The sequence below is a fragment of the Psittacula echo genome (assembly GCF_963264785.1).
Source record: "Psittacula echo genome assembly, chromosome: 10".
NCBI lineage: Eukaryota > Metazoa > Chordata > Aves > Psittaciformes > Psittacidae > Psittacula > Psittacula echo.
In genome coordinates, this window is record NC_137741.1 from 20,406,128 (window position 1) to 20,433,205 (window position 27,078).

Consider the following 27,078-nt stretch of genomic DNA (forward strand, 5'->3'; position numbering starts at 1 on the left):
CAAATATGAGAATTACAGTAACATTGAAAGAGAATCCTCCCTAATTCATGTACAGTAGTGAGAGCTTATACAACTTTCAAGTAAACATTTTTTACAGCTATTTAAAGCAGTTTCACTGAGCATTGTATTGAAGTGATGGAGTAGTTCTTTCCCCTCATACACAAACTTCTTAAGAAACCTGAGGCACTTTAATGTTAAATCTTAGCTGAAGTTTTTATATCTCCATCATTTGACTGAGGATGCTGAAGCACGATGTAGCAAATGAACCAGCCCTGGTCCCACACGAGGTCCATTGGCAGAACTTGCCACTGGAGTGAAGCAGGTTTCTCCCAGCTATGAGTCAGTCATCTGCTCCAACTACCAAAGACATTCCCTCACAAGACAATGTACTCAGTAGACATATCCTCAGGATTCATATCTTGACCAGCAAACATACAGCAGAGGAGAGATCAGCCTTCAGCTCATCCATCACCAAAACCTCATGCTTGCTTCCTTGTTTGGATTCCAAATTAGAAGCAGAGCTAAAAGGTGGATTTTTCTCTTTGACTTACTCCTAAATTATAGCTCTGATGAAACAATAGGAACGGAAAACACTCTGAAGATCCTTACCAGACATGCTCTGCCTGGGGAAAACACCAGCAGATGCAAATATATTAAAGCCAATGCCTCCTGTCACTGCAAAGGGACACTTGTGGAGTAGGCTATGAAAAGGGAGGGGAGAGCACCCAAAGTCCACCTCTAAGTGATCTCAAAGGAAATTAAACTCTTGCTTGTCCACTGTGACCCTATGCAGCTCCTCAGAGCAGTCTGCAAGTGGAAACTTCCAGGGGTGTGCTGGCCTTGGGCACACTAACTTACCCAGTGAAAACCAAAGCAGCTGCTAAGCTCCATAGTCTCCCTTCAGTGAACAGGACTGCAATGTACTCAATCACTATTCAGCAGGAAAATAAGGAGTTCTGATACCTGCAGCCACAGAAGCAGCAGCAGAAACAGCCCTTCCTACAGCCCACGGCTCACTAAGTCACATTCCTTTATATTCTTCACCTGAAACATCTTTCCCCTGTCAGCTACTATTGCAGCAGGGGCAGAGGCACAACAAATAATACATTATACAATTGTACTTCAAAGGCCTGATAGTGCAAGTGCAATATCTTTCTTAGATTCACCTTATTTAATGCTTTCCCTAAAAAGGGTGTGTGATATTTATTTATTTATTCTTCAACTAAGTGCTTTGACTGTGAGACTTTGCAGTTTTCATTCTACTGCTTGGTGACCTTGCTGCTCCAGTGAGTGCAAAGGCCATTTGAGAAATAAAATGGATAGAAATAGTTATTAATCAGCACAGCTTACTGAAAGTGAGCATGCTGCACAGGGCCGAGCCCCTAGGAAAGGAAAAAAGTCATGACATTTCTAGGAATGCCACTGGGACCTGTGTGGCAAACCTCTAAATAATGTGATGAGAAGGTAAAATGAATGGGGTTTGGGTAGCCTGAGGGGTTAAAAAAAACACAAACTCCTATCTGAAAGAAGAAACTTCCACAGAACTTCACTGTGCATTCGTGTTCCAAAGGAGTTCTCACACAACTCCTGTTTCCGCTCAGTTTTGTATTTCACTCAGATCTTTTCTAGAGTAACATCCCAGGACCACACCGTATGCCGGAGGGAAGGGTGGAAGCTAAAACCCCAAAGCCTCACAAGGGAGCTGCAGGGAGGAGCTCAAGGTAAAATACTGAGCAGGGACACACTGGAGTCGTCAAAGCACTGTTCCCACTGAGAGGGCTGCCACAGAATTACACTTCCCAGCGCAGCAAACTGGATTTGATGGGTTCAATCCCTCTCTAAGGGCTGCACTGCACATTACACACTAGCACATGAAGTGGTATTATCCAGTGACAGGACTTTTAACTTGTGAGCAAATAACCTGGGCTACAACCTCTTGTTGCATGACTTTAACTTTAGAACCACGTCATGCCTGGAGCACTACGTGCAGTGTTACTGCCATCAGGTGCACGTCCCTGCAGTAATTGTTTCTGCAGCAGCAGTCCCAAGGTGCAACCTGTTCTGTATCGTGGCCCTTGCATTGCCTGCTGTGAGCGAACATTCCTTAACAACCAGCTGCAATTAGAGATGAATAACAAATTCAAATGAACAGCCATCCAATTTTACAAACCTCATCCTTACAAGACCATCACATCTTCAAAAGCTCTTGGAGGTTTTTATATACACACACATCCAGAAATTGATTCCAGCATCTGAACAAGTTAATTGGTTCACAACTTTAATGCAGGGTAAATTTTCTGTACTGTATCAACTGTACACTGCAATGGAGATTAAATTAAGAGTGTTTCAGCAAAGCGTAGACCACAGTTTATAATAGATTTATAAGCAATGTATGGACATGTTTGTCTTTTCCTGTATTTCCTCATAAGCGATGCCATTATAGCTGCCATAATTCCTATTTACTTGACTTCTAGGCTGCTGGCAATAGCATAAAAATAGATTTTGAGAATTTATGTCACGCATGTATCACAAGAAGGCAACAGAAGAGCACAGGTAAGATTGATTTAGGTTTAGAGCCTGTGTTTTTCCTATTCATTCTCATGCTAACCCTGTTCCCCAAGCAGAGAAGTTATCCACCTCGCTTCCCAGCCAGCTAAGGACCTGCAGGTTCCACCAAGCCAAACAGGAATGACACAGTAACTGTCTGTCTAACTTTGGGTTAGTTTTGATACAGAAATTGGAAGACAACATAAATAAATTCCTATAGGAATGCTGCTGTATTCCCAGTATATTCACTCCCAAAACTTGATTTGAGCTTGATTCTAAGTTAAAATGTACTGCCTGAAGCAGTACATCTCCTTTCAACTTCATTTTGAGTTCACCTAACAGCACCTAGAGAAACCAACTCTGACTCTGAGAAGGGATCAACTAATCCATTGCTGAAGTCATTGGACCTGCATCACTGTGGGATCTGGACACCAGAGTTGAAAGAACAGTATTTCAAGTGTTATTTCACAAGAATAATATCCCAGGATATTGTTCTACCTGTGAAGAAGGCTTGCAAGGGTAGAATTCAATTATTAGCTCTTATCAAGGGTATCTGTTTTCAAAGGTAACTTCTGTTTCACACTTGGCTGATGTAAAACTGTGCACTCATGACATGCTAGCGAGTACCGCTGGTAGGCCCTCTGTAGATGGTCCCTTGTGCAAGGTACTAACAGCGCAAACCCTGAACCATCATTCCACCCACTTTTCCTTTCCTGACCACCTTTGTTTGTTGAGTGACAAATCAGGAAATATTCATTACCTCCATGTTATGGGATGTTTGCTTTAAGAGGACTTTCCTTCCACCTATTATAAATGTTCATAAATCCAGAGTGAAATATTCAATAAAAAAGAGAAGATCTGTAGTTGTAGAGAAGAGCTCAAATAAAGTTCATGGTTTCTAAGTAATGCAGCTTTCAATTACCATACCCTTTTTAAACTGTGAAAGATGTAATGTTAATCAAACATGTAATTTGCAAGTGTTTTTCTTTAGTAAATGTCATGTACAAGTAGATATTTAGGATGTAATGCAAAAAGTAATTGCAGTTGGATAACTTTCCATGGTAATATTTATTTACTTTAGAGCAGACATGAGTATTCCTGAAAAAGGAAATGAATATTGTGCATAAAATCATAACCCTCCTGAAGTAAATTCCAAACCTTCCCTTGCCTTCCAGGACTGGAATGTCACTCAGTTTAGTGGGTAACTAATCCCTTTCCTCTTTATCAAATAAGAGTTAAAAATGGAGTTAGCATAATGGAGCTCTGTGGATGAAACGTTCAGACTCCATTCAAGGCAAAAATACCAACTGCTCCTGATGAAAAGTGCCTGAAAACCTGAAGAGTGGTGATGTTAGACATGAACTCTGAGGGCAGAGGTCCCATTCCAGGCTTCAGTTTGGTGACTATAAGTTTATCATGCCACCTTTCATGGTCCCGTGATCCTTATAAATGCCCATGATAAGGTTTTCATGGGAGCTGCTTCTTCCATTCAGGCGCCTACATCAGGTTTACAGCACCCAGAAACTTTTGATGAGTCAGTCCAGCCCAGATATCTAAATCATTGTCACAAGTGAGTCCAGATCTCACTGGGGTGCCCCTCCTGCTGCTGCTAGGCATAAATAATGATGAATTGTTTTATAAGGCAAACAGCCAAACTCAATCTTCTCAAAAAAAATACATTTCTACTTTAAATAAAAGACTGTTCTTTACATACACCAGCTAGAAACCAACTGCTTTAACTAACACGCAGGGATCAACAGCAGTGTGTTTTAAGCTGAAACGCTGACTGAGACAGCAATGCCTATCAAGAGACTTGGGGAGCTGTCAACAAGATGAGGAATTGGATGCACCCAGTATGAAAACAATCTTTACATTCATGGGAAGAGGCTTCATAATGGGACATCCTGCACTGTGAGCTGCAGACTCTCAACTGCCCATAGACATCAACGCTGTGGCTGAGTTAGTAGCTAAAAAGTAGCTGTGAAGTCCTAAATAGGGGCTTTCATCAGAAAACAAATGTTCTTTCAGAAATACTGTGTCAATGGCACATCTCAAACTTCTGCAGCATCCTCTTAGGAAGACTAAAGGCTCTGTTCTGCTTTCTGCAGTTACATACACATATTCCCCACCATCACCACCTTTGCCCTTCCCATATATTTTCCTGCAAGACATGTGCAGTTTATTAGCTACTGAGCAGTCAGTAAACAAGAGCATCCGAGACGGGAAATTGGATCCTGGACATGGGGGCTGAGGTTCACTTGAATGCCAGTCCCACAAACTGAGGATCAAGGGTTCTTCTTCTGGCACACAATGACTGTGGTAGGGTGATGTACACCCCACAACCACATGACTCGAATTGTATTTGGCAAGCAGGAGGCAGCTCCAATACTGCACACACGATGTGGCTGGCTTCCTGGTACCTGTTACGTGGTTCACACTGATATTTTCATATAAATAAACCAAACATCACTTTTTCTTAACATACCACAAGCTACAGAATTAAAGGGAAGGCAACACTCACAGTGAACCCATTAGCCAGCAATTTGCCTCCACTTCTTTATGTTTTCAAAGCATTTTCCACTGTTTCCTTTGCCTGGAAAATTGGTTCTTTTATCAAAGCAAGCTATCAGCTGCCTTTAGGACTATCTGCGTTAGATAAATGTATGGTGAATTTTAACCCATTTTTCATTTACTTCTAGGCATTTGATTCTTTCATTTCCTTCAAAACATGTTCTATGCTGTTTATATTACTGAGATTGGAAGAACAGGCCTCTAGCTACATGCGTTATATTTCCACCCTTTTGAATGCAGCAGCTATGTTCGATTTTCTTCAAGTACACTGTAGTGTGACTGATCAATCTGCTACAACAGAAGACTCTACAGAAAGCAGCAAAGGCTACATGCCCTTGAGGCTCAGGGATGAACGAGTGATTGACCACAGCGAGTCCAAAGGAAGCTGAACTTCTCTCAACAAGAAGGGAATGGGAGGGTAGGCTATGTTCTAGACCAATGGATCTAGATCTATACAAGCCAAGTGGATCAACCAGCTGTGCAACTGCTTGTCCCCGGGTTAACCAAAAGAATGCAAATATGTGTCTTCCTGAGTTCACTAAAGCAGCATGGGGAGTGCACACCTGGCTCAACCCAACATGGAATGCAGAAAATGAACAATGAGGAAGGTACCTTCGCAGAGAGCAATGGGTTCCACATGCTCCTTCCTAGCAACTGGGGAGGCAGTGACATGAGCACACTTAGAGACCAGTAATGAAATTCATGTTTCTGTTGTGATTCAACGGTTTACTGCAATCGCTACACTCTGCTAAGTGTAATTTACACTTGCACTGTGATTTAAGTGCGTTTGCTATATCACCCTGCTACATCAAAGCACCGTGTAACTTCAAATAGGTGAACTCTGCATTAAGCGTGAAAGCACCCCAAGTGCAATACCTGCAAGAACCTGGTCAGCATCTCTTGGGCTCTGACCTGCACCCCTTTCACCTTAGCAAGGTTTATTAACAAATCCTCGCTATCAAGCCAGATTTCACATGCTGTTGTTTCAGAACACGGCTGGCACACTATCTGACTTCTCCTACCTGAGTATACTAATGTCTGCACGCTTTGCTCCTACCCCCGTTGTGGTTATTTCTTTCCCCTTTGCTCATCTTCTCTGTGATCCCACATTCATCATTCTTGCAGAAAACTGTCTGGTTTGGGTGACATCAGTGTCCTGCTCCAGTTCCACTACAGCAGGACTCTCCCATGCTTTTCTCTTTTTACCTACACAGCTGCTATTTTCTTTATCAGCCCACGCTAGCCATAGCTCAGCTTGACTTTTGGCAAATCGCACTTTATACGAGATATCCATAGCATACTTTGACTTCTAAGACATAGTTTTGTCTGTTTTTCAGTTTCTTTTCTATTCCTTACAGTTCTCTTCTTATTTACTATCTCTTCCTTTGATAATTAATATGAAATTGACTCTAAGGTCTCCAGCTACAAGTTTCTACCTCTTAAGCTCAAGTTGGTGATTCCTGGCAGTCTCCTTAGAACCTGGACTTCAGGATATCTACCATATAACAATTCCCAAATGTTCCAGGCCAACAGACATTGCAGATGAATTTATTTAGTTTGGAATGTTTTATAAATATGTATTCTTTTTTTTCCCTTTTGTTTCCCTAGGATTTAAATGAATCTAACAGTCATTATTCAGCCCAATGTTATTTTCCATGCTTGGGTCATTTATTCTATCTTCATTATCTACCAATACTACATCTGAAATAGTATTTTCCTGGTTCAGTAGTCTGTTGGCAGGAATATCTAGTATTTCAGTAACACTTCTTCTCCAAAATATATCGGAGAAATTATAGCTTGGAAACGATACAAGTCCTCGACGTATTTCTCTCTGTAGTAACATTTGACAGGCCTCTACACAGAGCCAACTCAAGAGCTAAACCTGCAAACCACATTTCCAGCACTACACCACCCAAAGCTCTGAGCAGCCTTTCCTGCAGTGCTTTTGACCTAAACAGATGTTGATGTATCTTTACTTTTATTTCTCTGAAGCCAATCATAACCCTACAGCATAATGCTACCCAGTCAGCTTAACAGTATTTTATCTATAAACTATAATAAAGTGGCTCTGTGCATTTTATAATCATATAATTGCAGAATTCTGTAAGAAAGTCTATTACCTATTTCACAGATAATGTCTCTTTGCACACAGCATGTGGTGAAACCTTTAAAACTACAAACTATGTAAAAACTGAAGAGTCTTGCCTTCATAAGTGCTTGGGACTCTGAACAGCTCTGTGCAGAGCAAGTGTCTTATAAACAGAAGGAGCTGATCAGATCTGTGTGTGCAGCTAAATCACACCAGGTTTTCCAGGCTGGGAAATTTAAATTCCTCAATACTGAATCATAGAATCACAGAATGGTTTGGGTTGGAAGGGACCTTAAAGCTCATCTAATTCTAAACCCTCACCATGAGCAGGAACACCTTCCACTAGAGCAGCTTGCTCCAAGCCACTCTGTCCAACCTGGCCTTGAACACTGCCAGGGATGGGGCAGCCGTAGCTTCTCTGGGCACCCTGTGCCAGCGCCTCAGCACCCTCACAGGGAAGAGCTTCTGCCCAAGAGCTCATCTCAGTTTTCCCTTTGGCGGGTTAAAGCCATTCCCCCTTGTCCTGTCTACTTTTCCCTACATGTCCTTGTAAAAAGTCCAGCTCCAGCTCCGTGGTACCATGGGAGGAGGCATCACTTTATCCACCTGGCAGGCAATCAGCCTCTGCCTTGCAGCATCAGTTTCCATCCTGCATCTTGCTGAGCATCTTTCCCTGGCACTCTCTGAGCAGAATCAATCTGAAGGGAGGATTTTAACTGATCAACCGAGGACAACTTCCACAAGAATGTTTTGATCAAATTATATCAAATCTATAGGATTGCACAGTGCAACAGTTTGCAAACATGGCAGGAAAGAATATTTTCTTGTTGCAAATGTAAGTAAAACATTTCCATTAAGCCTAGGGGAGATTTGCATGCACATGAAATACAAGATCAATCTACTACAGAGTTTGACATACAAGGACTTTAAGTTTACGCTTTGGCTGATGTTTAGCATGCTGCAGTGCAGCAAATAGAAAAGTGTAGTTGAGCTGTCATGTAAGATAATTGATTTTGACAAGGCTACAAGTTAATTCATCACTATTTTGCAACTTATTTAGAAATTCTTTGCAGCAATGTCCCAGAGGACAGCATGTAATCGCTTGTAAACTGAAATTAGGTCCAGAGTTAAATATCATTAAATCTCAGCTACAGCCAGAGCTCAGCATGTGACTATTAATGTGTTACCTTCCCTATTATATCAAGGACACAACCATAGCAAAGGTTAGGAAGATTATTGCTCAAAGTTGCAATGTGCTTATAACTAGAGAATTAAGTTGAGACAGATTCCCAGGCAGCCTACAAATGGGTGTAAGAGAAAAGCCACTGAATGAACACCTAAAAATCGTTAATGCAACCATGCACTCACATTTCCATCGAATCCCAGAATGGTTTGGGTTGGAAGGGACCTTAAAGCTCATCCAGTTCCAATCCCTGCCACAGGCAGGGACACCTTCCACTAGAGCAGGTTGCTCCAAGCCCCTTCCAACCTGGCCTTGAACACTGCCAGGGATGGGGCAGTCACACTAACCCTGAGTGAAATAAAGAGGATTATGAAACCTCATCTTCATACTAATATAACCAAATTAAATCACCACTCACATTAGACACTTGAATATTTTACTATATTAGAGGATGGTAGATGATGGTATGAAGGATGGTAGATACATTAAAACTGTATTGCAAAGACCATATTGTTTGACAGTTTAATTTGAGACTGTTAATTGCTGAACAAAAGTGCATAAAAAATTATGTTGGATACAAATAATTCACCTCCCTACGACTAGAACAAATATTTGCGTATTCACTTCTCTCAAGACACAGTTAAAGACCTTTCAGGATCTTGTAGTAATTTCTACCTGAGTGAGGAACAGGCCCTCCACACCCTTCAGTGCAATACAAAGTAGGTTGCAGAAGCTACAGCCTCTTCTTCCCTGAAGCATTAACTACACAGGGCAAACAAAGAGACCTCTATGTGCGTATCTATTATCTAACATACAATGTAAGCTGATTCTCTAGGAACTAACCTGAGACTCTCCACTAAAATCCATCTTATTTTTCCAAAAGATAGTGCATTACATCAGAAAACCTCCTTAATTTCACTAATTACTTTTTAATGACCAGAAGCAAACGAAAGACACAAGGTAGGTGCCGTGTGCAAGGAGACTTGGTGCAGTGTATGGTCAGAGTCAGAGAACTAATCATCCACCTGTTCCCAAAACCTGCCAGCATCTGAGCTTGGTTTGAGTTTAATTTCTAAAGAAATGGAGACTCTGTTCATTCTAATTATGGTTGTGGAGCAGGGACACCTGTACTCAAAAGCCACACTCCAAGCGGGCTCAGATGGTGACTATGATGCTTTTCAGCAGCAATGCCTGATTTTGCAGACAGACCTCAGCCCATTACTAGAACTAAAGTCAATACAAACGCTCTTGTGCCTATAGACCCTTATTTCCTCAATTTTAGAAAATGCCTCATAAACCTAATTTATAAATGTCTCTTTTTTTCTTTCCCACTCTTCTCCTCCCCCCACTTAAAGTTCAAATACAGAACTACATTGCTTGAGTCCCCTGGGGTGTCAGCCTGGCATCCTTTGCAAATGTTGAATTCAAGTAATGCAGATTACATTAAATAAGTGCTTCTGATTGCCCTCTGTTTTCCACTATTATGTGAGAAGGAGACCACAATGTGACACTTTTGGCACACTTGGCACTTGCCACTTGAATAGTGACTCAGCTAAGAAAGTAACCACACTGAATCAGTGTTATTTGGATGCATGGCCTGAAAAGGCAGCCTGTCATTTTGAAATACATTAAAGGAATCTTTCTGCTATAAAAAATGGTGTTGTGGGCTCTTAGCCAGGCTACCTAAGCAGCACCAGGGCAATCGAGGAAAGACAGGGAATAACAGAGAACTCGAGGTACTAAAATCCTACCACTGCTCTGCTTGAGAGCCATTTCCTTGCTCTGTTGCAACACCTTCCTGTGGGTAAAACAGTAGGCAGCTTCTTGAAATCCACTTTACTTCCTGCCCAGTGGATATGCAATCAGGAAGGCAGCCCACCATGCAGAGCTGCCAGCTCAGGAGGCCAATACTGAAACCAGGCTGTGGCCTCTGTCTGCCTGTAAGGCAGGCTGGGGGTGAGAGCAAAGGTATCTGATGCATCTCCACCCGGGAGTAAGTTGGCATTAAGGGCAATAAGGGAGCAAAGAAAAAGAATGGATAAAAGCAAGAGGCAAGAGAAAAATGAGATGTGGGGGAGACAGTAAAAGAATGAAGAGGGACGTGGGAACAAAAGGCCTGGATCCAGCACAAAGGATCGTCTCTTAACTTCAGCCTGCTGTGGTAGTAGTATCTCATGACCAGGGTACTTGAGGACCTGGTGATGCCAGCCATTGCCTCGATAAAAGTCCCGGTTCCCTTCCTAATGAAGAAAAACACAGCCTGCTTTCTGCCCTCTATTTACTATTTAGACAAAAAAGTTTCAGTAATGTGACATTGTTCACTGTGAGTTCGTTTCTCTAATGAGATACAGGATGGCACCCAACTACTAGAACAGAGGAACTGATTCATGTTTACTGTGTCCAGAGAATCAGCGTGTTGAAAGCTTGACATCAAAGAGTGGATGAGTCAGGAGAATCCAGAAAGCCTCATTTAAGGCACCATTCTACATTTACCATTAACTGTCAGATGTCCCTTTGTTAACATCAGGGGGCTGCATATAATGTGTTCTGGTAAGGGAGACTTTGGACCTTAGAAAGACTGGCAGAACCATCACCCAAAAGGTAACTTCTGGGATCATATAAGTGATGTTAGTGGCAGCACTGGAAGCAGAGAAAAGACAGGGAGGAAGCCATTTGCATTATGCTTTTGAAATATAGTTTCATCAACTACAGGTTAGGCCAAGGCTAGTTATACACTGATGCTTATGTATTTACATCTTACAAGGGCACGCAGTTGTTATATGTAATATTGCATATTACAAGTGCATGTAGGTGTAGGACAAAGGGGAATAGATTTAAATTGGCAGAGGGGAGACTGAGATGAGCTCTTAGGCAGAAGTTTTTCCCTATGAGGGTGCTGAGGCGCTGGCACAGGGTGCCCATAGAAGCTGTGGCTGCCCCATCCCTGGCAGTGTTCAAGGCCAGGTTGGACAGAGTGGCTTGGAGCAAGCTGCTCTAGTGGAAGGTGTCCCTGCCCAGGGCAGGGGGTTGAGATTGGATGAGCTTTAAGGTCCCCTCCAACCCAAACCATTCTGTGATTCTATGAGTCTATTTAGATGCAAGTGAAATAATTAACTCAAACAACCTGTTTCTTTCTCTTACAACCAAAAAATTACCCGAGTGTAACTTTCCTTTGTACTGCACGTTTTCTTTCTGCAGTTTTAAAGCTTTTACACATTTACAGAGCTCTTGTAGCTGTGTAGCACTGACCAGCTGGGGAGGTTTTGGATCTTTAAATCTTATCAAAATAGCAAATATCTGCAATTCACTTCAGAACAGTGCTGAGCATTAGGAAGCTAATGTACTGATTAATTTACCTAATTACAGTAAAACAAACAATCCTGCAACTGAGGCTGGTCTGTTCACTTACTTAAAGTGGAATTACAGCCAGAACTGCACAGATAGAATCAGCTCGTAGATATCTGAGGACCGGCCCACACTAAACATTTAAACATTTCTTCTGGTCATGTTTCTGGTTTTCAAGTTTGTCTTTTCTGAAATATCAGAGACTGGTTTGACGTTTGATTTCCATTTCTGTATTGAAACTAGGAAAATATGCGGCTCTAGAGGAAGACACTGGGAGAGAAGTAAATAGAAGCTGATCAGTCATGGAGTGGCTGGATGGCGATGAACACGTTTCCTATGCAGCGTACAGGGAAAGTAAAGTTCATTTTCTGTGCAGACAGCTTACACCATATCAATTAACTACTGAAATCTCATTTAGGATGGATAGGAGCTGGATCTGAGTCCCATTCTGAGGTCTTCAATGAAATGTAAACGGTAGAGGAATGTTATACTGTCCTCATGGAGGACTGAGCACCACTGGAAATGCTCAGTGTACAGGCTTCCATCCACAAAGTAGTCTTTTCACAAAAATACTGTATACCAAAGAGAAAACTTCAAAATGTGTCCCTCCTGAATCCCATTGTAATGGAAGTATAAGAAGAAATTCTCAATAATGAAGAAAAATAGGATTTTTAACCTAATTCACTATAATTTTAACTTGCCTTTCTTGAATGCTATGAAACTCTCAATTTCATATGTAAGATGAATGACTCATGTACCTGTGCTGATCACTGCTTATTTTATTAAAAAAAATATTCAATTTCAGTAAAGAAATGTGGAAATTCTGTGTTGTGCAACAAGCACAGGAAGCATCATAGAAAATGGTACTGACAGAGTCAGAACATTTCCTGCTCTAGACTGGTACCTGCTCTGACATAGAACTTCATCATTTCCATTTTACTCTAACATGCTACACTGCTACTCCTATTTATTAATGTGCAAGAGACTTGCAGATAAAGTAGAATTTGGACTTTTATCTGCAGCAGAGCACTGTGTGACAGCTCTTAACTGCAAATGGGGAGTGGAGCCATCCTGTACCTTAATTTGAGGAACTGTCCGGTTAAAAGACAACTGAAAGGAGCGTCTTCTCAAAAGAGAGTCTTGTTACTGGATTGAAACAGTTCAGTTTTATGGCTTATCAAAGTAAATAACATTAAAAATCAGACCTTTTTCTCCTCTGCTCTTCAACTTGAGAGGAAAACATTGAAACTGGGAAATGGTTTGGTTAGTCTGAAAGTCCTGTTTCCACTGAGAGCCCTGTTTAGTCCTGAATAAGTCTGATAAAAATATAAGCATCCAGTGTGACAAATTTCTGATAGTAGTATCTGAATATGAGGCTAGTTTATGCACCAAGAGAGAATCAAAGATCTTGGTATCACTGGTGAGTAAATGTAACAAGACAATTAAGGAGTTCTCTGAAAAATTTAAAAGGAAGGAAGAACTGTCCATAAGCTGATACCAAGAGAAGACACTATTTGCTTTACTGGCCTTTTTTTATGTAGTTTGAATAATTTCAGTTTCAGGATTTTAAAGCCTGCAGGACTTGCACAGGGGATTGAGCAGGGCACAGAATAATTTAGAAAAAGAATTAATTCCTATTGAAAACACAGAGAGAACTAAAATGTTATTTGAGAATGAATTAAATGAAGAAATAATTGGTATTGAATTTTAAAAGCTGTCCTCAAGAATTACCAAGGCAAAGACAAAAATGATAAAATGACAGAAGACCATTTACGTGTGTAATGCCATGTGGAAAAGTCAGCACATTTAAATGTTCATGCACCAGATATTAATTAAAATTGTCCTAAGTAGCTGCAGAACCAATTCAACACTAAGCACAGAAGACACTTGGATCCATCCATCCATCCATCCAAAGTGTAAATCTCTCTAATTTGACCTCATGATCCTCATCTTGACTCTGCCTGTTTATTTCTTCTTAACTGAGCTAAAGGAAAACCAAACTGGCCATTGAAAAATAAAGAACTAAAGAAAACCCTGTATCTTTCAAGTGGAAGTGACTTCCTTCCTTGGCAGTGCACTGGCCATATAGTCACATTAGTGGGATTTCCAAACCATACCTGAAATAGCATCTGCTAAGATCCTGAGAATCAGTTGAGACTGAAATTTTACATAACAAAGCCTGTTTTCCTGTGTACAGGTCTGTGTTCTATTTCCCTGCACTCCCACTATTGCAATGCCAGCCTCATCCATCAAATTCCTTACAATTTCATGCATCTTTGCAGTATGTGTAGTTCCTCATCTCCATGTCCTTCCCTTGCCACATCTACTGAGTAACAATAGACCCTTCCTATGCCATCTAACCCTCTGCTCTATCAAGACAATGCTTTGCACATTTGCAGGAAGCTGAACTCTCTACCAATCCACCAGATGTAGGGAAATTGGTCAGAGCAGGAGACATGAGGCACACATGAGATTACCTCAATCTCCTTCTGCAATCAGACTAGAAGAAATTTCTGATGAGAATAATTGTATCTACTATAAAGAAACAACACGGAAATGTTAAATATTGAGCTTAAAGATCTGAGTAACATGGCTGAGTTTATGTTGCCATTGATATGAATGCAGAATAATTCCACTTGTGTAGTTCTGTATTAATAAAACTGTGATCAAAATGTGATCCAATGCTCTCCCAAGATGCAAGATTTGCAACAACAAAGCAAATGAAGCAAAAGAGAATGAAAAGTAAATTAAAAAAACATTGGTCTTGCAGATGCAAAACCAAGTTGGGATAAATATTAGTGCTGATGATTTCCTTTCCATTATCTACAATGTGTTTTTCTTCACAAAGAGGTTTAATACCATCTATCACTCATGTAATGGATGGAGCGTGAAAGATGCCTTCAAGCAACTTAGCAGCTTGGCTGTGCCTCAATTTGTCATAGTCATACACAAAGAAAAAATGCGCCTCCTAATACATTCAAACGTGTCGCATCCTAGAAGAACACCCCAACATCTGGATATCTATAACACAGCCTGCAACATCATGACTGCATGTCAAAGTAATTAATTAACATCACTTCTTTCTGCCAGATAGGACATACATTCACTACAGAGCACACAACATTCAATCTTTCTAATTTAATGAGAGCACCTATTTCTTCTGCAGCAGTTTTCATCTAGAAACTCCAGTATCACCCACAAAGGAGGTTAGGCTCCCTATTTTATGAAACAGCAAATAGAATACAAAGAAGGAAGGGGATACATTCCAGAATGATGCAGCAGTCCAGAAACAGAGCTGGGAACAGAGCCTGCATTCTTGAAAATGAGTGAGGAATTCTAGCACTATACCCAAAATCCATCCTGTCAAGAGAATTTCCATGGCATTTCAGGATTTCAAAATGAGAATAACCACATAATTCTTTGGATAGTTCTGCTCTCATATGCAGAATATTCCCATGGGCTTTTAGAATATTCAGACCTGCTACTTACATATTCTATGTTTTCTGTCATATCTAGCAAGTCAGTGAGCCCCTTGTTCTGATTCAGAGATCAACAAAGTTATAGGAATAAAAGAATTAATAGAATCATAGAATTGTAGAATAGTTGAGGTGGAAAGGGGCCCTGGAGATCCTCTACTTCAAATCCCCTGCTCAAAGCAGGCAAAGTTGGAACAAGTTGCCAAAGGCTCTGCCTGGTTGAATTTTGAATATCTCCAAGGACAGAGTCCACAATCTCTCTGAGCCACTATTCCAGTATTTGATCAATAGTCTTTTAATCCTTAAATGGAATTTCTTGTATTTCACTGATCTCAGTAAGCTGCGAAGCTAAGTGTTCTAAAGAGGCCTGAAACCCAGCTGCTTGTGGTGGTCCCTGGGAGACCCAAACTGGGCCACCACCATCAGATCCTATGAATAGGCTCAATAACAAGACCCTCCTCCCATTATACTTCCGAATAAGCTCTGACAAAAGTAATTCTTCATCTGATGTTGAAAACAAATTGGGCTCTGTTCTCAAACTTGTATTTCAGTATGTATCATAACCCCATCAAGTCTGGAAGGAAGAGTTACCACCCTCTACCAGTATCCCCAGACTGGAATCTAAAGAATTCAAGCAGCTTGAATTTATTCTAGAAGGTGGAAAACATATTTGCAGAAATCCATGTATTTTCTTACTGCTATCCCAGTTGAACTAGATACTATGACATTGGGAAGCACTGTAGACAGGCTAAAGCAGATGATGAAACAAAGAGCTATTCTGGATTCCCAGGAATTCAACAACCATATGTCATGTCTCCCTGCCTCCCACCCCTGCAGCAAACCCTGCATCTCTGTGGAAAAATGGACCTTTCATCCACGAAAATCCTCATGTTTTTCTACAAGCCCTCCTCCTCTTGCAGTTTGTTGCTAGGCTTTGAAATTTATTTAGGAAACTATCACTGCAATCTAAGTGAGACAGGGGATCAGACATTGGTCCTTGGCTAAAAACTCTCGTGCAACCCATTCTTATGATTTACTAATACTGCACTTAACTAGAACACTGCAACTCTGTACACAGGATTCAGGAAGGTGAGATTTAAGCAGGCAGTAAGGGTAACAAGTCCTTGCCTCTATTACTACTACAAATTTCCATTGTTTCATGTTCATGTTTCCAGTTATTTCTTATAAATTTGAATTTTGCAGGCAAATTTTACCTGATCTACCCTGCATTTGATGCACATATTTGTAAGCATTCCACAGCCCAGAATTCTCTGGCCTTTACATGAATAGGCACCATATCACAGGCAGAAAGCTATTGAAAATGATGAACTGTAGAGACTTCTTTCTTGAATGACCACCCTCCAAGATCAAAGAATGAGTGTTTTATCTCTCCTTTCTGGTTGATGCCCACAAAGATCTTCCTGATATAAAATACTCTCAGTAATAATATGACACATTATTTTGATCTGGCATTTACTGTTGTTCCTAACGGGGCCCAAATCCTTCTAGCACAACACACACCAAAGCTATGAAAGTGGATAAAACTTGCTATTACAAACTAGCTGCAGATGAGAATCTTTCTCTTTTTTACCTTTCTTCAGTGCGCTTCTTATAGTTCTTTAAGCATAAATCTATGTGTAACAGTAGGTCTCTTTTTATTTTACTCCGCAACTCAACATACATTGTTATTATCTGATTCTACTCATCTTTGAGGTTACTGATCATATTTCATGAGTTCTTGCTGTTACAAAGAGAGTGACACGCATAGCTGTGACACTTGGGTCTCTTCCCAGCTTCCCTGACAAATGGCCTTCGCCATCCTTTCTTGAAGAAGATTCAGATCTTTGCAACTCCCATTTTCACTCCCAAACTTCCAGGTATTCTGCTGGGTTAACACAAGCATGTTTAATAAAGAAAATCCTGCAGTTCCTCTGCATTCAATCAAGTCTTTCTGAGCTGCAAAGAAATAACCGGAGGATGTGCTAGTTACAGACCACACATTCAAGATGATCACACAGTATAAGGAAGGGTTAAGACTGAAGGTGTACAGTATTCTCATGAGTACAGCAATACAAGTGACCTTTTGACTGTAGAAATTTTCCTTAATGTGCACAATTTGTGGTGTTTCACTGCACATTTTTGTCAGTAACAGAATAAAACCTGACTGTTGAAAATTGCACTTTCTTTTCCTGCTGTATACTTCCAGGCCAAGAAAAGGCAGTTTTGGCAGTTGAATGCACTATAACTTCTAGTATCCCACTTCAGTACATTGTGTTTAAACATTAACCAATGTTTATTGAAGCTATAGTCCCGATGACTACTAGAGAATAGATGTTTACATCCCTTCATAAACACTTAAACAGGTTTCTTTGCCAGCACCAAAAAAAGACAAATTCCACTTTAACCAGAGCACTTCACTTTTAAAACCCTTTTCTGGCAGGTCAAGGCCACCAGTTTGCAAGCATTAGGTTCTGTCTCTCTTTACTTAATTGTTTGCATGACAAAAAGCATCTCAGGTTTCCCCATTTGAGGCAATTCCTGACAGGTTGAGTTTTCCCTTGCTTTTACCATTGCCAGTCCCTTTGTCATCTCAAATTCACTGTCTTCCCAGCATCATCCTATCCCCTCTCTTTCCACTTCAGTTTCTTATTTGGACAAAATCTGTAATTTCTACTTGGTAGAACCAGCCAGTAACCGTCTGCTCACAAAATTCTTGGTGCCTCACACGCAGCATAACATTCATTTTGCAAAACATCTGAATTCAGCTGTTCATTGTCTCAAGTCCAGTTGTCTGCCCACTAAGCTCCTTTCCTATCCCCCTCTGCTTCTGGCTGCAGTCTCACCTTGCTTATTTTTCCTCAAAAAATTCCTTCTTTGTCATGTCTCAATCTTTCTTTTCTACCACCTTCTATTCCATGCTCCCATACACATCACCTTCCTCCTGCTTCTCTTGGATTTGGCCTCTCTTCAAAACTACATGCGTGTAAGCGGTGGTTATGCTACAAGCAGCCCCTCTGGAGGGTCAGGTGGGATGCTAGCACACCATCTGCTCATTTATTTCCTTTGGTCACAACATCTTGCCTCATTTTGTGTGCTTTTCCTTACAGATAACCATGGCCCCTCTACACTCCCTGCCAAAGCTAGATTAGCAGTGAGAGCAAAACGCTCACCTGTGAGCAGTAGTGGGAAGACTGTGATCTGCCAAAGCCTGGTCAGATACGCGCTTGTTACGTTCTCTGCTACTTCATTATTTCTCTTCACATCACTGAAGCAGATAAGCAGTCAACAAACATTTATTTCATTGGGGACACAAGATAACTGCTCCTGTGGCAAATCCTTTTTCAGTGTTTTATAAGGACTACAAACAGGTATTAGAGCATCAATGGAGGGGTTGAGGAAGGATTTTCATGAGTGTAATTTAGGAGAACAGGATTTCTCAGAGCAAGTTCTGAACATGTTTCACTTCTAAAGGATGTTATCATACTGACTATAGCACAAACAATGGTAAAACAAAGAAGAAAACTCCCTGAAACTTTCCCATTTTACACATAGTGATTTAAGGTCATTAGGTCCTTATCTTGGCACTGAGAAGCTACTAGAAATGCATGTGATTGTAAGGCTGTGGTAAAAAGAAACTCCAAAGAAAATATTTACCTAATTTTTACCTGTACATTGGCACATTTATCTCTAGGTTTTGCTCTAGAAGAGATCTCTTACTCATACACAAATATATTATTGACATGGAAATATCTTTTAAAACAATAAATAACAGAATGATTCCATTAGGCAATGGATTAGACTGGCATTATCATTCCCTCATTTTAAACTGTCATGCTGCATCACTTCAGCAGATCTGATCATACATCTCTAAAGTTAGTAAAGCTGCCTCCAGGCTGTGTTTTAAAAGCAACCCACCCAAGACCTGAAGGCCAGCAGCACATTACAGCTACATTCATCTTTAGCAAAGATGTTAATTGATGGCTGATTTCTCACCAACACCACTTGCAGCCTGCCCTCCTTTTCCAGCTCTGGGATAGGCCCAGTAAATCCACTTGAGAAATATATTCAACTCCCATGGGAATCAAAAAGAAATAAGACTACCCACCTTGTGGAGGCTTATTTAAGATCACACAAAATCAGGGTGAGGTCGAAGGAGAAACTTTAGCATGGAACCTTTGCCTTTAGCAAAGGCACTGCCTATAATAACCCCCAGGTCATGGCGCAGGCATAAAAAGGGAGGGGACACAAACAACATGGACCTCCCTTTTGGAAAGCTGTTCAGTACAGCAGCCAACGTGTAGTTAAAATACACCCAGATGCATCTTTTGAAATTAAGTATTTCAGTATCTTTGCATGTGGGTGCTGGAGCTTACAGCTAAACAATGAGACAATCACAAACAGGGAAAGCTGCAGATCTATGTGCTTCCTCCCTGCAACCTTCCCTCCCATGTTTGGCCATACTCATCAATGTTGTTTGAATGAATCTACAGACTCTGCCTCAGCTCTCGGATACCACTACACAAGAAGGTTTGTATCTAACATAGGGTAATGAACGACTGCTATTTTCTAGCACATTTTACCCACTGCAGATCTGAAGTATGTTTCAAGTCTTATTTCTGAATGAAACCTTTTGTTTCCCATTTTGATTTCATCATTTAAAGGCTGCCCATGAAGCAGTCTTGCACCTAGGAACAACAGCATCTTCTGAAAAATCCTGAGACCATGGAGTGGGTCCTTCTTAGCTGTAGCACACAGCTTTGGAGATAGTTATTCTTAACCCAGAAGAAGTCAGAGCAGGCCTGAGGCTCCTCCAGGCTCAGAAGCTGTGGCCTCAACCTGCCAGGGCTCCCAGGGTATTTTCTGATACCTTAGCATTGGACAGTGAGCTGAGCTCTGCTCTCTCCAAGCATTCCTTGAAGTACCTCATGACAACTAACACAGAGACAAGTGGTTAAGAAGCTTTTCCAAGGATCACTATACCTTTTTTCTGCTTGTTAGTAAGCAAAAACCCCAGGAATACTTTTGAATGGGTGTCCACATCTGAAATTTTTGCCTGCACTTTGGGAGAGGGAATTCTACTCTTCTGCAAGTGACAGCTCTTTAGTGACCAGGCCATAAAATTATACCAATGGTACTTCTAAATTGATCTAAAGTCTGTTCGTTTGTGTAGTGCACATTTAAAGCCACGTTACTGTAAGATGCTCCAGCAATGAAATTTAGCATTAGCAATTCAGTTCATTAAAAAGGTATTTTAGTAGGTTCTTTCTTTTATAGCTATTACCCTGTCTAAAGTGAGAGAAACCTTAGTTAGATTAATAAAACTAACAACTTGTCACACATACACTGCCGTTCTATGAAGTCTCCTCTGCTCTCATCAGTTCAGCAGCCAAGGAAAGATGTATGGGAGCCAAATTCCCCCTTGCAGAACCACACAACACCTGTACAGGAATGCATATAGCCCATTCAGGACTAGCAACCATGGTTTCATTTACTGAAAATTATCCTTAAAGTGTAAAGTTTTAGTCAATCATCAAGCCATTCCCCAGATAAAAGAAGAGCTGCATGATAAAGTTCACTTCCAGATGTGGCAGGGGTGCTCAGAGTACACCGGGGCTCTGCTTTGGGAGGGCAGCTACTTTGTTCAGTTACAAATACCTCCTCAACACAATTGTCTTGCTTTGGTAGAGAGCTTCCATGTATATCCCTGTTTGCTCCCAAAGGTTCACGCCCACCTCTTGTCTGAAATCTAAATGTCTTTTTACACTCCCTTTCTTCTTTGGAGAAAGGCTCCAAAATGATGTTGCTACCTTAGGCCAATATGGAAGACAAACACTTAGCATGCAGTAAGCATTGCCTCGTCAGCAACTGCTCTGAGTACAAATGGGAAGCATGGTTTTAACAGATCACCTGAATTCTATGCAAATATTCACTTCAGTACATAACTCATTATGAGCAGATTTATCTCTTAAACCAAAGCAGCCAAAGATGCAGAAAACCTGGATGCTTTAACAGAGGAGATGATTGTGGTAATATTGTAACAATTACATACAATTGTGCAGACTTATCCTAATAACATTACACTTTTTTCTTTTTTTAATCTTTATTAGACAGCTGAATACCTTTTACACTACAAACCCAAACTATTTTCTTAGCACATCTCCATCCTCTGGTACTCATCTATGTGGTAGGTCAAAAAGTCATCTCTGTCTAGGAGTAAGGAGTATGTTCAGACCCCTGACCTGTATATTGTGCTCAGCTCAGCAGGAGACCTGGCAGTAGGCTGGAGCTTCTCTTTCTTGATGAGCTAACAGTGGGGTTAGTTCATTGAAAGAAAAACCTGCTGCTGCTCAGCCTGGATGAGTCTCAGTAACTCTTGGTCCCTAACTGATATTCTCATCAGTGTAATTTCCTGTCCCATCCTCCCCCCCACCCCCAATCTCTTAAATTCCAATTTCAATAATGACTTAAGCATTTATCTAACTTAGCTTAGTCGTTATTGACTTTCGAAGGTCTATTCACACATACGAAGTACACTGCTAGATCAAGCCTTATGAGTAATGGAACACACTGGAAGACAAAACTCCAGGGACTGGAGCAGCCAGTCAGGTCAGCTCAATGGAATCTTCAAAGCCATTCAAAAGAGGCATCTCAAAGGAAGGCTGAGACTGCTGGGAAAAAATGATCTGCCATTACCTCAAGCTTTAGATGTAACCAGCTGATTTAAGTCCTTTCCCACACTCCAGCAGGGAAGATGAAAGTGACAAGTAAAGGGACACAGGGTGCTGTATTTCTATTTTCAGCTTACTTTAGTACACAACTTAGAACAACTGGCACCTGATCTCCTGATCATCAATGAATCACGCAGAAGTAGTATAAAAAGCAATTTTTTCTCAAAGTAAATCTTGGATCTACTTTTTCTCTTCCAGAATCAGCTGTTGCCCTTTGCTTGGCCCTGGTTACTGTGGGAAAAGCCAAGACTAATATGACTCTCATCTCCCTCCATAAGCTTGCAGCACCTTCAAAGCAGTTAACTTACAGAACCTTAGGGAATACAATCATATCCCTTACAGAGCAAGGAGAAACTGACACAAAAAATGGAGTAGATACTAACAGCTTCAGCAAGAGACAAAATATTCCCACCAAATGAAAAATGATGGATTAGCCCAGCTTAATGCAGCCAAATTATCTGTGTAAAAATACATACAGGACATGCTGCTGTGCTAGTAACTGCACTGAACAGCAGCTTGTGTTTACATTTCTATTCCCTGGATACAGGCTGTCCTGCGTAGGCTGGGCCCATGAAAATGGGCTGTGCCAGAGACTGCTGAACACATGCAACCTGGGCACGCCAGCCCAGGAGCGTGGGCCCAACATCCAGCAGAGGCAAAAATTAAACACAAGCTGTTTACCTGATTGCAGCAGCTCCACAGTGATTGAAGGGAGATGGGTGTTTCTGAAGTTTAAGGAAGAGCAAATGGTTGGAACTGAAAGACATAGAAATCTATTCCACTCCGTAATTGCTACAGAAAGATCTTTGTATGAGCCTCACTGGAACTTGGGTTTATACATTTGCATGTCTTTGCACAATGTAGCTGTCACTGAGTCTGCAAATCACATCAAAATTAAGCTGCAATTTGAGCTTGGGTTAAATGAAAAGCATATTAAAACTTTAAAGTCCACGTGCTGTAGATAAAGAATTCTGTTTCAGCAAAAGCAATAATTAAGTCTGGATGCCAACGGAAGTTTCAAGACTTTAAACATCTTTAGAAACTGTATCTGAACTCAACAGCTGGAATGACAAATGAAATACTTTGGCTTTGATGGAAGCAGAAACACTGTACCCAGTTCTGTCACCTCATTTGGCAGCCACTGCGGTACAAACCCTCAGCACAGACAAATTCCCACACAAGAAACAGGAACAGATGTCCTTCAGGGACAGGCCCTGAATCCAACTCATTGCCCACTAACAGTTTAGGACAGCTGAGGTCTCCCATCTTTGCATCTTTTTGATGCCTTGGTGGTTTCCCAGTCAGCCCTATCCTAAAAACCTGAGGATAGAAAATTAATGATTCCAGCAGATCAGTCCCTGACATTAGGCTGAATTTTGTGTGAGCCTATATCCACAAACCAGGAATCTCTCCTTTGAGCTTCATTTCTTTTTTATTTTAAGAACATGGAAGCCAAAATCAAGCCTCAAAACACCATGGACTCACTTTAAAATACTCTGGTTTTCTCCTGAGATATCTGCCACTGCTTTCATAGCTTGCTGAGCAACCCCCCTTCAGATTTAGCAAAGTATCTGCAGTCCTCATTCATCACAAGTCTTGGAACTGAAGCACTCCAGCTGCTCCAGGGCTATACCCTTAAATGTGATCTTGCTGTGATGTTAGACTTTGCTGTTGTCATGACCTTGGCTATTTTTGACAAAGAGATAAAGATGAAATAGGTTCTTGCTCTTAATGACAGTTTGTACAAAACATCCTTTCCAAAGAAGATTGTGTTATCTGTATATGTACATTACTGCCCAGCCTATGCCTGGCTGCAATGTTGTAATCAGGGGACATAGCATGAAGGAAGATGGTTTGGCGTTGTTATGCCAACACCTCCTAAAGTACACTTTGGGCAAGGACTCTATTTTCTCCGCATCCCAACAGCAAAGCAAACATCTTGAAACCCACTTTATTTTTCCATTACAACCTCAGTGTTTGTTTACTCTGAAATTTTTCAAACTGACACACAATTTTGGAAGGTGCTTGCGTTTAATTCAGGGCTCTTGCTCTGAACTTTCTTTTTCCTACCTCTTGTCCATTGCTTTGCAAATCCCTTATTAACCAGAAAGATTTCTGTGATCTTCTCTGCAATGACAAGTGCTCATGAAAGTCAAAATGGTTTTCAGTGATACTGCCTGATGAGTTTTCACATTTTGAAAGAAAATCACCTTATCCCTTAGGGGCCTGATGAAAGAGATGCTTGTCTAGATTTCACCGAGATCTTTTTAGCTGTTTCTTCTAAACTGACTCAGTAACCTCCTTAAACACCTGCTTAATTTAAAGCAGATGAAAAGCCTTACTTGTGTGTCAAGTTAAGGATATGCTTAAGTGCTTTGCTGGATTGGGGCCTAACGGCTTGCAGATACAGATGGCTGTTATCAAGACCCAGAAGAGGCCAGGTAACCACCAACAGTCAATTATATCCCTACCAGAACTTCAAGGCAGTACATCATACCGTTTGAAGTTAATTGTTTTGAAATAATTGGACAGGTGAGCAGGTAAGTTCACACACAGCATTTGCAATTTCCCTTTGTATTTAAAAAACACAACAGTGCAGACTGCACGGACAAAATGGGCACAATGTTATCAAAGCAAGTTAAAAGAGAAGGGAAAAGGTACGGGTTTGTTTTTTTTCTAAAGACTTTTCCTTTTCATTTCTAGCATCATTAAAACCTTGAAAACACTTTATTTAGGAGCTTCTTTAGTTAATATCTCATTACTTCTCTTTTTATTGTTATGGTAATCAAGCCTTAATATATTGCAGCTTTATAGCATGAAATCAAGGCTAGGCCTGTGGGCATCGACAGATGTACCACAGCATGCAGTAAAACACAGGTACAGAGCCATGCAGAGCTGAATATGGCACAGGGCTTTTTTATAATTGTTTAGTAATTCATCTGAAGTTATTTTAACCTTGACAACAGCTGAACTCTAACATGTACCACAATCAGTCACTGGAAAGCTGCTCCTGATAGCAAGCCATGTTGTCTTACAAGCTGAGTTTTAGGAAAGCATGAAAGAAAGTCTGAGAATGATGATTAAGGTGTTTGGATGCCTTACAGGCTGTAGCTGTAACTATTCACAACATTTAACTGAGTATGTTCTAGCCAAGGGAGAATGGTAGCACTGGGAAACTGTGTTTGATACCAGAATCTTGCCTCCCATTGGAAATCTTTATTTGGGGGCAGAATTCAGACCCTCTTCTGGCAAATTACGCACCAAAAATACAAGCATTTGGATCTGACTTCTGGTTTGTAAGTGACATGTGGACCTTGTGCTGGAGCTCTGCTTGTGGTTGAATTTCACCCATCAAACTAAATGAAAGTGATCTATATAACTTTGGGAAAGTTCTGGTGGTCTCCTCTGCAGGGTGTTGAAATACTACCTCAGAAAGTGTGAGTGTCCCTAGATCGTTCCCAAAGGACAGAAGACAACCCCCAGTGTCAGGTCCACTTCTCAACACTGTTTTCAAGAGAGAACATTCAGGAAACAAGTATAGCTCTTTGGAGATTTTCTAAATTTAAAGGGAGTGTTTGGGCAAGCAACCCATTTCCCAGTACAAGAGTTTCAAACTGACAACATCAAAAGCAGTATGCCTGAGACTTCATAAAATCACTGATACTGAGAAGCATCTCAGAGAGTTCTGTGGCCTCAGCGGGAGCCGGGTGGCATTTGGACAGAAACAGCTTCAGTTTACCCACAGCACAGCCCTACAGGACCTCTCAGAAACATCCAACAATTGACATTTGTCACTGCAAACATGTAACCTTCATAGCAGGCACCCAATATTAATGAAGGAATACAAAAAACATAGGCACAGGTATTATATTGTTCCAGGAGAAGTGAAAAATGTTTTCCACATTATTACTGGATAACAGTAAGGCGCAACTCAATATGTGGATTATCAACATGTCTGAAAAACCTGGTTAACCTCAGTGAGGCAAAGGCTCTCAGCTTCTCTCCCAGAAATACTCAGAGTAACAACACACTTCATTCAGCTGATATCTGTTCTATACCTTTTAATATAAACTAAGTCTCCTAACAAGATGGAGGCCAGTCATCCAAATTTCTAGCAGGAAGCATAAAGGTGAGCAGCTCTCAGCTGCAGCAGAAGCCAGTTCTGTTAGCCATTCACACTTAAAGGGCATTCCATCAGACAGTGCTTGTTGGATCAGACCTTCGGACAAGCATGCATGTTGCCCAACATATAACAAATGGAATGGAAGACAATGGGCACCACCATCCAGCAAACACACTAATTATATTAATAAAAATGAAAGCTTAAATTTTGAAGCTAATCCTGGGCTATCATTTATAAAAGTTAACAGGGCATATTTAATTTAGGAATTGGCTAACGCTTCTCTTGCCACTGCTGAAACCTCATAAATGAAATATACTGGATTGCTGCCCAGTGCGGAAATAAAAGTTATGAATAATGTTTCTATCTCAATCATTGTCAGTTCTTTAATATTCCTAATTACTTTAAAAAGCTAAATATTCAATATAGGAAAAACCTTCTTTTTCTTTTTATCTTCACTTGCAAGTTACTGCAATTTAATAAGAGTCACTGGGTAGTTTTAGTCCATGAGACCATTCTGAGCTCTCGTTATCTTGTCCTTTCCTCTCCATATTTACCAAGAATGGAGTGCTATTACTCTATGTGTGTATGTAAACGTATGTATCTACATGGTATGTCCATGTTGTCACTGCCTTTTTTTATTATTAGAATTTGTAACTTCTCTAAGTGTGCTGTACAAATACCCACTGGCTCTTGGGTTAAATATATCCATTACTAAAAATAACCAAAGGATAAAATGAGTTCCTGAGAGCCTACGCAATATTTTACAAGTTTTCTTTTTAAAAATATCATTATAGTCAGTATGTGATGCTGCCCAATTTTTCCCTTGTCTACATGTCAGGTAATCCCAAAAGATTGCTTCAAACCCCAAAGGCTGGCCTTTCTTTCGGCCCTTCCTCCCTATTGCCTTTTCTGCTCTAACTGAAGAGACCTCAGCAAAGCTGTAGACAAGCCACCAATGACCTGACCAGAGAAGTCTGTCCCATTGACTTGAGCCTCTGAAGGAGTTCATCCCCTGT

At 40.8% G+C, this 27,078-nt stretch overlaps 1 protein-coding gene across 2 annotated transcripts in view; it reads right to left on the reverse strand.

Annotated features, from left to right (window-relative positions):
• The window catches only part of MEGF11 (multiple EGF like domains 11), a gene marked incomplete at both ends in the record, with an annotated part of 198,984 nt that overhangs the window by 148,254 nt on the left and 23,652 nt on the right, over positions 1-27,078 (reverse strand). The window lies entirely within an intron of this gene.